Raw genomic sequence first — 12,089 nt, forward strand, 5'->3', positions numbered from 1 at the left:
GGGATCATGCCCTGAGCCAAAGGCAGACGCTCAACCGTTGAGCCACCCAGGCATCCCTGAAGAAACTTTTTAAATGAACCTTAGCAACACATGCGGAAATGAAGGCGTTTGCACACTGTCAGAGGAAGTGGAAGAGTTGAGACATTATCTTTCACCTTTTAGTTTAGTGAAATTTCTACTTTTCCTTGGAAATCACTAATATAATGGGGGGAATGGAGCAGGGGACTGGGCCCTTTTGAGGGAACAAGGGAGTAGGTACAAAGAAAAGCAGAGAGGTTTCTTTTTTTCATATAAACTTATTTTTTATTGGTGTTAGAGGTTTGTTCTAGAGAGCAGAGGTGGGTAGGGTTCTAGAATGTGTTGTGGTCAACAGGAAGGGGGCCTGTGTACTGGCACTTCTGCAAAAGGATCATAGCTGGGAGGAAGGGTCACAGTTGAAGAGATTTTAGGGGAAGGGCTTGGAAAACAAAATCCCCAACGGAACGGTTTTGTTCAGGACTGACTTTTCTTCCTGGAACAGGAACATAATAAGCTGACCTGATATACGTATGGAAAAGAAAAACTGAGCAAGTCCCATCCATGTCCTTACCATCTGTGGTCACTTGGACAAATTATTTCCCCTCTGCAGGGGTCAGAGTTTTCCTCCATAAAGGGAGGCCAGGAAATAGGGGTTAGGAGATGTTTTCTCAGAACCCTTCTGGTGTGACATTCTCTGAGTCTGTGAATCAGTGTCTCCATGCAGAAGCCCCAACAACCCTAAATGTGAGACGCGGGGGAAGAGTTGGTACAGCCTGGTGGGTTTATTTATTTATACCCAATCTGAGATAGACAAAGAGAGACCAAGAGTAGTAGGAGGCAAAAGTGAGGTTTGTTTTTAAGTTTACGGCAGATGCAGAGAGCAGAAGATAGATTAGGGAGAAACAGGACAGAGGTTCCTCTTTATTATATCATACATTAGAAAGACATGGCAGCCCATGCTGAAAGCTCTTCGGTGGGGACTCATTACCTTCAGGGTGAGATCCAAGTTCCTTTGCATGGGTATAGGGCCCTCCATCTTCTGCTCTTGCCTGTCTTTCCAATCTCTCCTGAGCCACCCAATGCACCCCCCCGCATCACCCAGGTAATGTTCCAGGAGCACGGTAGCAGTGCTTGCTGACATGCTCCAGTTCGGCCCTCAGACTTTGCATGGACCCCCTCCTGGAACACCTTCCCCATCACATCTGCTGGGCAAACATATCTACTCCTTTGAAATCTTGCTCCAGCATTCCAATCTCTTCCTTAATTCCTTGTTACATGGCAGCCTCCCCCTGCCCTGCCTCCAGATTGAGAATCACTCCCTTCCCTGACTGCAGCCATTCTGAGTGTATGCCATTTTAATGGCCATATGGCAATATCATTGCAAGTTTCTGTTTTTATCTCTCCCACTTCACTTTGAGCTCAGAAAGCCAGGTAACTCCTGTCTTGGCTCCTGAGGTTGAAACAATGACAACTATTGGAGCTGCTGACTGAATCCCAAATGCTGGTAAAACCAAAAAGAAGGAAGGGGAATAAAGCTGCTCCTGTAGCCCCCTAGAGTGCCACTGAAGGAGACAGTCAGGTGTGCCAGTCAGATGCAAAGGCTTTTGCTAAAGGCCAACGGCAAGTGATAAGCTACCAAGTCCCTCCAATTGTTTTCAGCTGAGCCCCTAAGGGAAATTAAGTGAAGCTCCCAGGGGGGTAGGAGGGTTGTAATGATACCATAGAGCAAGGTTAATGAAAGCCTTGTTCAAGGCAGCTCCATGCTGGGCTCCAATAAAGTCATTCTCTGGAGGGGAAGATCCTTCCTCAGCTTCCCTGCAAACCCATCCCACTACTAAGGGTTAGAGTGGATGCTGTGGCATGCCACCCAGATCCTCCTTCAGCACTGAGGGACTCATTCCACCCATCCTTTGCCTTCCATAGATGCTGCTCTCCAGAGCATACTCTAATAAATCTCCTGCAAGCCACCCTCCATCCTGGAGTTTGCTTCCTGAGGAACTTATCCTAGGAGATACTATCAGCCTACTGTTAGGGGCGATTGGGATTAGGAGAGCGGTCAGAGTCGGTAGGTGGGAGTGATGATCTCTTGGGACAGCAGCAGGAACTGAGACTACAGCCAGAATGGTGACTCCATCAGGGCTACCACAGGAGCCACAGAGGGGACTGGGGTCAACAGATATCATTGTTGTAGTGCTTAGTCCTAGCCCCCAAGCAGTGGCCTGCCATGGCCATCTGGGACAACTTCAGCAGTAGTCGGGAGGTGGTAGCAGGAGTGGGTCACACTTCTGATAACACATCAGCAGGAGCTCTCAGTTGTGCTATCTCAGAGGGTGCTCTCAACCATGTCTACACCTTAGACTCACTTCAAAAATACTGATATCAGGTCTTGACCTTGAGAAAGCCTGGTTTCATTGGTCTATGGTAAGGTGGAAGCCCTTGCATGTTGTCTTTTTTTTTTTTTTAAGATTTATTTATTTATTTATTAGAGAGAGAGAGAGAGAAGGGGGAAGGGCAGAGGGAGAGAGAGGGAGAGAAGCAGACTCTCTGATCAGCGCAGGGCCTGACTTAGGGTTTGATTTCACCACTCTAGGATTACCACCTGAACTGAAATCAAGAGTCAGATGCTTAACCGACTGAGACACCCAGATGTCCCCCACCCCTTGCATGTTTTAAAAGAGTTGATTTCTAGTGTGCGGCTTTGGTTGAAGACTACCAAGATGGTGGAAAGACAATACACTTTGAAGTCAGACAGAGTTGGGTTTGAATCCTGTTCCTACTAGTGGCTGGGGAACTTTAGCATGTAGTTAACTTTCTGAGCTTCTATTTCCTCATCCATAAAATCCTGTAAATCATATATTTTATAAATATATTGAAGGGGAAGTATGCTAATAGTAATAGCCATGATGGTGATAGTAGCCTTCAACCAGTGGAGCTATTATCAAGGTCATTGTTATTATGATTAATGTTCCTACTTGGCCTTATACTCCTCCTCCTCCAGGTATAGTGCCCTATGGCAGACTTGCCTTTCTTAGCTTCCGCTCTATTAGGGAGGAGACCTGTCCCTTATCCTAGCTGTTGCTACCCAAAGTCCAGCAAACTGTAGCTACAGCAGCTAAATGTGAACCCACTGCCTATGCTGGGGTTGACCAGATGATCAAAAATTGGCCTCCATGGTTACATTTCTGCCCATACCTAGAATAACACGTTCAGGCCTTCAAGATGACACTGGCAGGTACATGGCTGTTGTGTGGAAAAGTAAGCAAGACAGGCTTTGCTCATGCATAAAGGGAGCAATAAGGCCCAGGATACTTAAATGATTTCCCTATGCAGCTTTGAACAAGTTCCTTTTCCTTTCTATGCCTCCGTTTCTTATTCTGAAAATTTTGAGTGGCCGATCTGGATAAATGAGTACTCTGCTCAATTTGGTGCTGCAGGTTCTTCAAACATTCCCTTTCCCCACTCCACGCAGATGCCTTGGGGAACTGACATCATGCCCACCCTTTCCCACAGAGACTTCAATGTCAAAAGTCAGGTCTCTGAGAGATGCCACTTCACAGTAAGGGACTTGAGAGTCTGCCCTGGCCCCTACCCACCCCAGGTCCCCTCACCCCGCCCCCCAAGGGTTGTAAGTTTCCCCATTTCTCCTCCTGCCATTGAGAACTTTAAATAGCCTCCAGCACACTATGTGGCTGCCAGAAGTTTTAATTAAATAATGTCCAGCTGTCAGAAAAGCTGTTATAAACGGTCCTTTTGTCTGCCCCACTGTCTGGGAAGCCAGGAAGGAGAGAAACTAGAGGGTTATAAATACGAAGGCAGAAGTTCTGTGGGGAGCCTGGGGGCAACAGCTATTAGGCACTCTGAAAACCACTGGAGGGATTTTTTCTAATTATTTATTTGAGAGAGAGAGAGAGAGAGACAAACATGAGCAGAGGGAGGGGGAGAAGCAGATTCCCTGCTGAGCAGGGAGCCTGATGTGAGGTTCCATCCCAGGACCCTGGGATCATGACCTAAACCAAAGGCAGACTGAGCCACCCAAGTGCCTGTGATTTTTTTTTTTAATATGTAATTAGTCCATTGAAGGGCTCCTAGACCTGGCTCTGTGACTGGATTTGCACATGGGATAACCTGAAAAGGGGTCGGCGAAACTGGTGTCCCCACCAAGAGCTGCTTCTTCTAGGCTGCGGTCAGTACCCCCTTTTACAATCCAGATGGTAAAGTAAAGAGGGCAAGGTGGGTGCTGGTACTCCAGAGACAGTTCTCTGATGAACTTTCATGATTGCCTCCCTCTTCCCCTTCCTTCTTTTTGTTCTTCCTTCTTCCTTTTCAACATATACCCTTGACTTGAGTCTCTACTATGTTAGAAAGTTCTCTCTAATATTGAAGAATATGGAGAAGAAATGCACATTTTTTGAATATGTATTAAGTGCTAGATATTTTATGTATATTATTCCATTTAATTATTTTAGAATACCAAGGAGATAATTATTGTAAAACTCAATGTTATAGCTGTGGAAGCTGAGGCTCTTTGAGATTAGACAATTTTCCTGGGCCACACAGCCAGTAATGGAAGGACTGGGGATTAGAACTCCATTAGCTTGTAAACTCCATTGGAATGGAGGCTGAATATATTTTGTGTATTGTCTTGCTAGGGTGCTGCAAGGTACCTGGCACATAGAGGACTTGAGAAATATTTACAAAAGGAAGAAAGGAAGGGAGAGAAGGAGGAAAGAAAGGGAGGGAACCCACTCAGCTCTCTCACTTCTATTACATACCAAAACCAGTGACTTTTCTGTCATGGCTTCACAATGTCTCTGGAGAATACAAGCAGTCAGGTATAAACCGGTTAAATGTATAAAATAGTTGAGTAAAGGAGTTGCTAAAATGTGTATAAAAACATCATGATTAGAAAGCAAAAACTGGTTTCAAGAATCATAGAGGAGGTGGAGCTAAAATGCTATGGGTATTTAAAGGAGGGAGGCATCACTTCCAGCTTCAGGAATGAGGGGCTGCATAGAGGAAGCCAAATTTGTGCCTTGAAAAGTGATGGGGCCTTGGACACTGAGAGACAAATGGCAAGTACGCTGATCAGATAGAAGCAATGGAGGGGAATCATAAATAACCTACCAAGGAAGGGATACACTAATGGTCAGGGCAACTAGAGCCACTTGGATTGGAACCTGAGCTGCATGGTGTCCTGGTAAGGTACCTGGGGTTAATCTGGCAATGCCATGGTTGAGGGAGAGGTGCCCAGGGCAGATAATCCAGGCTGAATGAACCTGAGTGTGTGAATACGTGTGTGTGTGGTGTGTATGTGTGTGTGTTATGTACATGTACATGCTAATGAGGGGTTAGTGGTTGATACTTTCTCTTGAGCTTAGGTGCCATTAGGCCCAAGTGGAAATTTATCTATTTCCTTGGTGGGTCTGTCATGTACAGGTCTGCCATTAACCTCTAGCTGGGCATTCATAAAGATCTGCTGATGGATTCTGCAGTAGCAGAAAAGGTATGGCCTGACTCCCAGGATGGGTATGTTCTGGAGAAGATAGGACTTAGACCCTGGCCTTCCCTAGGAGACAGGGTCAGGTGTGACATCAGCAAAATTGGTTTTGGGAGTAGAAGGTGCAGCACATGGACTTGGGAGCTGGAGAGAGCAGGTGGAGGATAGGGGCTCTGACTTCACTTCTCTATTTGTCCCCAATATCTTGCAGCCCCCAACCCTAGTAGCACAGGGCACCTGGCCTAGTGCCCAAGGTCAGTGAAGCCTTCCCAAGGCTGTCCCTCACTCTGTCCCTCAGCCCCTAAGACTGACAGGAACATAGGTCACAGGAACAAACAGTTCACTGCTTTGGAGAATCATTAAATAATGACAGTGTACTTCACCTTTGTGTATGGGCCACCTGGCAGCAATCCCAAAGGCCAAATGGAAATTCCCAGAGCTGTTTCAAGAGGCATGGATGCTCAACATGAGAAGAACTGACTGAGGTGGACAGACTCAGGGTTACCTTTATAAGAACCCTCTCCAGCATAACACAAACCCCAGCCAAAGGCAACCATCACTTTCTGGTGAAGGGGTCATTCCTTGCCTGCCACAAAAACTCAACTGTTCCACCCAGGCAGTATAGACAATTCTCTGCAAGATGGGATTCCAGGAACAGGGGTGGAGGATTTCAGGGACACCAGATATGAAGTAGAAATTTGGAATTTAGCATACCCGCCTTTAGGCCCAGGCAGGTATCCTGCTACCTGCCTGGGTGGCCTTGGGCGTGTCTCTGAATGTCTCTGGGCCCTGATTTTCAATTTACAAACATTCATTCAGCAAGCACCTAATGAGCACCTACTGTATGCAAAATGCTGTGTTAGGTAATAGGGGAGCAGGCAGCAGAGAAAAGTATATGATCTCTGCCCTCATGAAGCTTCCAGTCTAGTGGAAGTAAACAAGTAATCACACAAATAAGTGTATGATAACACATTGCAACAAATGCTCTGATGTAAAGATAGTGCTATGGGAGAACCCATGAGGCTGATCTGGGAAGACTTCTTTGAAGAAGGGCCTGGGAGCTGATACCTGAAGGTTAAGAACAAGTTATAGGAATCAGACTTGGAGGAAGATCTTGTGCAAAGGCCCTGAGGAGTGGAGCAGAGTAACAAGTCTTATGAGCTGAAATTAAACCTGTGTGACCAGAATGCAGTGAGCAATGGTCAAAGTGGAGTGACCTGAGGCTGGGGTGGAGGGCAAGAGAAGAGCCAATCACACAGAAGCCCATCTACTGTGAGAAGGATTGGGGACTTTACCCTGTCATTGTCAGGAAGCCATTGCTCAGTTTTGAACAGAGTGTGATGACTAGATTCACATGCTAAAAATAAAATAAACAATCAGAGATGGAAAAAACCCCAACAAAACCGCAAAATAGTTAGGCCTCCCTGCAAGGGAAAAAAGAGATTTGAACAAGTTTTTCATGTTATAGCATCTACTCTCATGGGAATAATCTACTAGCAGAACAAAGAATTATGTACAAAAATATTCATTACAGTTAAAAAGACCAAAACCACTCTGGCTGTTGTGTGAAGAGAATAAATAGTAATAAATCTTTAGTGTTTCTTTAGTGTTTCCTTTGAGCTAAGCAAGATAAAGGCAGTGCTTCAGCCCCAAAGGGACCAGAAGCAATGATTCTCAACCTTGGCTGTACTTTAGAGACACCTGCTATGATAGCCAGCTTCCAAAAGCCACAACCCCCCAAAGACTTACCTCCTAATATACATGTCCCTATGCACCCACTCCCACATTAAATAGGATAGTCCTATTCTAGCTTATTCAATGTAACCAAGTGGATATTGTAGAAACGATGGAATGTGATTTCCAAGGCCAGGCCACAAAAAACACTGTGGCTTCTGTCTTGCTCTCTCTTTCTTAGATCACCTGCTCCAGGGAAAGCCAGCTGCCATGTTGTGAGGATAATCAAACAGAGAGATCAATGTGGCAAGTCATTGAGGCCTCCACCCAACAGCCAAGTGGAAGAGCCCTCTTGGAGACAGGTCCTCTGGTCCCAGCTAACATCTTGACTGTAATCTCACGAAGGACCCTGAGACAAAACCACTAAGCCACTCCTAGATTCCTGACACACAGAAGCTGTCAGAGAATGCTTATCTATCACTTTAAATCATTAACTGATCTGTTGCAGTCATTAACTGTTATCTGATTAGGTAATCAGTGTTCCTAGGGAGTTAGAAAAATATTGATGCTCAAGCGCCATCCCCAGAGATTCCGATTCTTTTGGTCTAGGGTAAAGTCCAGGCACTGGTGCATTCAAAAGCCATCAGATGACTATAATGTACAACCAATGTTGAGAATCACTGACTAGAGCACTGGAGAGATCAACAAAGAAGACTTAGCCACAATACTTAAGTATTGTCTCAATTTCCAGAGCTACAACTCAATTTATGCTGAGGGTTCTACCCTGGAGGTGGGCAAAAACCCAGTTTGTGGATCAGAGCCCTGGATCACCGTGAACTTATGGTCAGGTTGCCTTAGTGTTCACAGCTTCTGACCACAGGATATCTAAATTTCCCTAAGATAATAGGCCTATAGAAAGGAATCACGTGGCATCAGCCGAGGGGAGAAGAGAGGTCCAGTGTCAGGCAGGTAAATTCACGTTTACAGGCAACAGCTTTGACCCATAAGGGGTCCTATACCTTCAGAATAAAGTGTGCAGGATGCCCCGTGCTCCAGTGACAGACAGCCTTCCTGCTTCCTCCCACCCAGACCCCATTCCGGCCTCTGAATATGCTCTTTGAAAACTTTATGAGCAATGATGACAGCTGGTTCTGAAAACCTTTGTACATCATTGAGTTTCCATAGTTAATGGGACATTGTTCCCATCTCTAAACAATAAGTCAGGGGCCCCATAGTCTCTTTGCTCTCCTCTGTGTTACCTCCCTGATGCAACCTGCAATAAAGTAATTAAAATGATTGTAGAGGGAGTCCTAGGAGATGAAAGATGCTGATGAGACAGTCAGATGCTGTGAGCTCACCCAGTCCTCTCAGCGCTGCATGCCAGGGGTGACTGGGTTGGTCTCCTGCTATTCTCCTAAGAATGGGCACTGGTACCAGTTGCAACTGTGTGATACCTGTGGTGCTTAGAAGCATCAATAGACATTTTTTGAGCACCTGTAACATGTTAGGTGTAGGAGATACAAAATGTAGTAAGATCCTCTTGTTCTCAAAGAACTCTTAGCTTGGTAGAAACAAACAAGGAAAGAGATAATAGAATGTGATACGTACTGCACTTGGGGACCTGTGGAAGTCCAGAGGAGGCACTGCACTTAGTCTAAGAAGTCTTTAGAGGAAGTGAGATCTGAGGTGTTTTGTTACCTGAGAAAAGATGGAGGGAAGTCAACACAAGAGGAGCAGCAGATACAATGTACAGGTGTGGGAGCTTGAGACTTTTCAGGGGATTGCAAACACCTCCTTATAGATCTAAGCATTATCCTAGGATCTACAGTTTAGAGGAGTGGCCCAAAGGCAGCTGGCGAGCAACACCTCTTTGAGTACCAGACTGTACATGAAAGGCACACTGTGGGCAGAATTCACCATTTCCCATCACCCTACCCTGCTGCATACCCATGTCCTACCCTTCCTTTTCACCAACCATGGATGACCTCCTCTTTATTGCCCCAGTCTAATGGTTGCTCCAGTCCTATTCCCAGAACCAGGACTTTGATTTGCTCTGTCCTCTGCTGCTTGACCCACTGAAAACCTGGCTACTGGCTACTTTCTTTCTTCTGTCTCCTGCCTATGTCTTGTTAAAACTGGCTTCCATGTGACCAGTGTTTTACTGGACCAGGAGGTGGACAGAGGAGGCCTGAGAAAGAAGAAACCCAAATGCTGGGAGGGATCCCAGGAGGCACATCTGGAAGAGACATTAAGAGTAGGGCACCCCAAGGGGGCACCTGGGTGGTTCAGCCTGGTAAGCGTCTAACTCTTGGTTTCAGCTCCTGTCATGATCTCATGGTTGTGAGGTCAAGTCCCACATGGGGCTCTGCACTCAGCATAGAGTCTGCTTCTCTCTCTCTCCCTCTGCCCCTCCTCTCCTCTCTCTCATAATTAAATAAATCTTTGAAAAAGAAGAGTAGAGCACCCTAGGTCCCTATGGGAGAAATGTGGCCTATGGAAGTGGGGGCACTAACTAGCATAAAACCCTGAGTAAGAAGGTAAAGGGCTCCTGAGTATTTTCTACTTCCTATCAGTGGCCCTAGAACAGGAGTCACAGTGTAGATGCCTTCTGTGCATATAGGGCCAGGAAGATTGTGTAAATGGGTAATCTGGTCAGTGAACCAATGGAGAGGGCTGGGCCAGAGCAAATAGGAGAACCCAAATCCATCTATTGGGTGATGCAGCCAATTGCTGCCATGTGGGAATGCAGGTGCAGTGTAACTAGACATTGGAATTTCTCAAGATAAACCAAAAATCTGGATCTTAATGGAAAATAATTGCTAGTTAGTTCACATAAAAGCAAAAAACACCTCTACATAGAAAACATGCAGACAGCATGGTTTTTGAATTTCAGCAATTCCCCCACATAAGACAAACAGAGCAACTAGAGACCAAAACTACAGACATTGACAGCACACCAGGTGATGAGGTACTCCCACGAACTCTGCCACACAAGTAGGTGGGGACAAATCACTAACAACCCCAAGCCCTATGTGGTATCAGCATCTATGTAGGAGGCAGCAGAGGGAGTGGTCAGATATTGGATGGACCTGAGAATAGAACCATACCCAAATAGCCAACAGATGCTCACTGGTAGGCAGGGAGGTGGAGTAGCAATTTGAAAACAGCCGTTGAAAAACTAAAAGTTCTGCCCAGGCAGGAGAGTTTCATAGTCATGGGGGGAAGGGAAGAGACACCTTTTTAATTGCTCCAAGAATAGCAGCCAAAGAGATGCACTGGCCTCATTCCCTTTTGGGGACTGGGAGGAGGCATCTTGTCCCACTGGAGCTTCAGGACTGTCTGCTATGCTGGCTTAAGTCTATCATATTAATAAACAGACAAGGAAAGTTGGCACCCCCCACCAATACAACACACCCATCTTTCCCACCAGCTTCTAGGACTCCTCTCCAAAAGTTCCTTCCCCTGCCTTACTTGACCAGCCTTTGCCCAGAGGAAGGAAGTGTAGCAGTCAGTGCCTTAGAACAGCCTTAGGACAGGGCTAAATGAGGGGCAGGGAAGGGCTGGCCAGTTGTGCAGCAGCAGGCTGTGTGCTACTACCCACAACACGCATGTTAACATCAGCTTCCACAGGTTTCGTCTGGATCCTAAAAGAAGAAAAGAATGGGCTTGCCAGCTTAGACACAACAATTTTGTGCCAAGAAAACACACTTTTCTTTGTTCAAAGCACTTTGAAGCCTCCTGTTTTGACTCAACAGGACAAACTCGGTGACTTAAAATGGATGCAATTCCAACCATTTTTTATTTTTATACCCATTGAAAGTCTATGAAACTCAAATCAAGGAATCTTTTGAAGAAAAACAACAGTTGTACTCCAACAGAACCATCTACTTTAAGATCAAACCTTAGTAGTTATCAAGTACTACTTGAACACAGTTACTGCTTTTAGGAATCCTATGGAGGCAAAAAAAAAAAAAAAAGAGGATAATTGAGCTGGAAAAAGAAATAGCAAGCTTAAGCAAGACAATGAAAACTTGTTTACATAAAGAACACAGAGCAACACAAAGATGGATCAAGGCTGCCTGCCTGGGGAAGAATCTGGAAGCAAGGAACATATTACTGAAGGGCACATCAGAATACATTTTACCAGCTGCCTTAAGCAGTCTTCCTTTGGAAGATTTCAAGATTCTTGAACAAGATCAATAAGATAAAACATTGCCCCATGCCTCTAAAACAGATCAAGCATACCTTCATTTAAGATTAGCTTACATAGGACTTGATGCCCAACCTTCATTCTATTCAGGGGTAAAAATATTTAAGGAAATTATGCCAAAATTGGGTATTTAATAAAGTTTTACTTGAAGTAACATTATTACTGTATACTGTAATTTATGAAGACTTGATTATGAAAGGAAATGGAAACTTTTAATGAAATTTTTATTTGAAAAAATGGAAGTGCTTTACATGAGAATTTGTGAGAATTATAGACTTAATGATTTTGCTAGGAAATTGTATATTTTTTGCAAGGTATTTTGTGCTTCTGTCTTTTAAAGAACTATGACAATGTGTTTATATTAGAAAAGAATTTTTTTCCTGTACCTGTTAGGATATTGCATTCTAAATGAGATGCTAAGTAGGAGTTAACCAACATTAGATACCACTTAAAAAAAAAAAAGACACTGGAATTTCTGCCCAGTTTACCAGTGGGTGAATGCAAGGGGTCTGTGGAGTGAGGTCTGATGAGATGGAGCAGTCCAGACTCTATGATGTTGAGAACTGACCAGTCAGGGATCGTCAGTCCACAAACATGAGAAATTCTGATGTGGGATCAAAACTGAGTAGAATAGGGACAATAGAATTAAAAGAAGGAAATGATCCATATAAAGTGGGGTAGGGGAGCAGA

General features: G+C 44.9%; 1 protein-coding gene, 1 long non-coding RNA gene and 1 pseudogene across 7 annotated transcripts in view; 2 read left to right on the forward strand and 1 right to left on the reverse strand.

The window, feature by feature from the left end:
* ASIC2 (acid sensing ion channel subunit 2) overlaps nucleotides 1-12,089 on the reverse strand; it is a 994,452-nt gene that overhangs the window by 377,611 nt on the left and 604,752 nt on the right. The window lies entirely within an intron of this gene.
* LOC144286109 (uncharacterized) overlaps nucleotides 1-12,089 on the forward strand; it is a 101,445-nt gene that overhangs the window by 51,299 nt on the left and 38,057 nt on the right. The gene's annotated exons all lie outside the window — the stretch shown is intronic.
* On the forward strand, nucleotides 10,065-11,444 carry LOC144285316 (THAP domain-containing protein 2 pseudogene; annotated as a pseudogene).

This window comes from Canis aureus, chromosome 16 (genome assembly GCF_053574225.1).
Source record: "Canis aureus isolate CA01 chromosome 16, VMU_Caureus_v.1.0, whole genome shotgun sequence".
Lineage (NCBI taxonomy): Eukaryota > Metazoa > Chordata > Mammalia > Carnivora > Canidae > Canis > Canis aureus.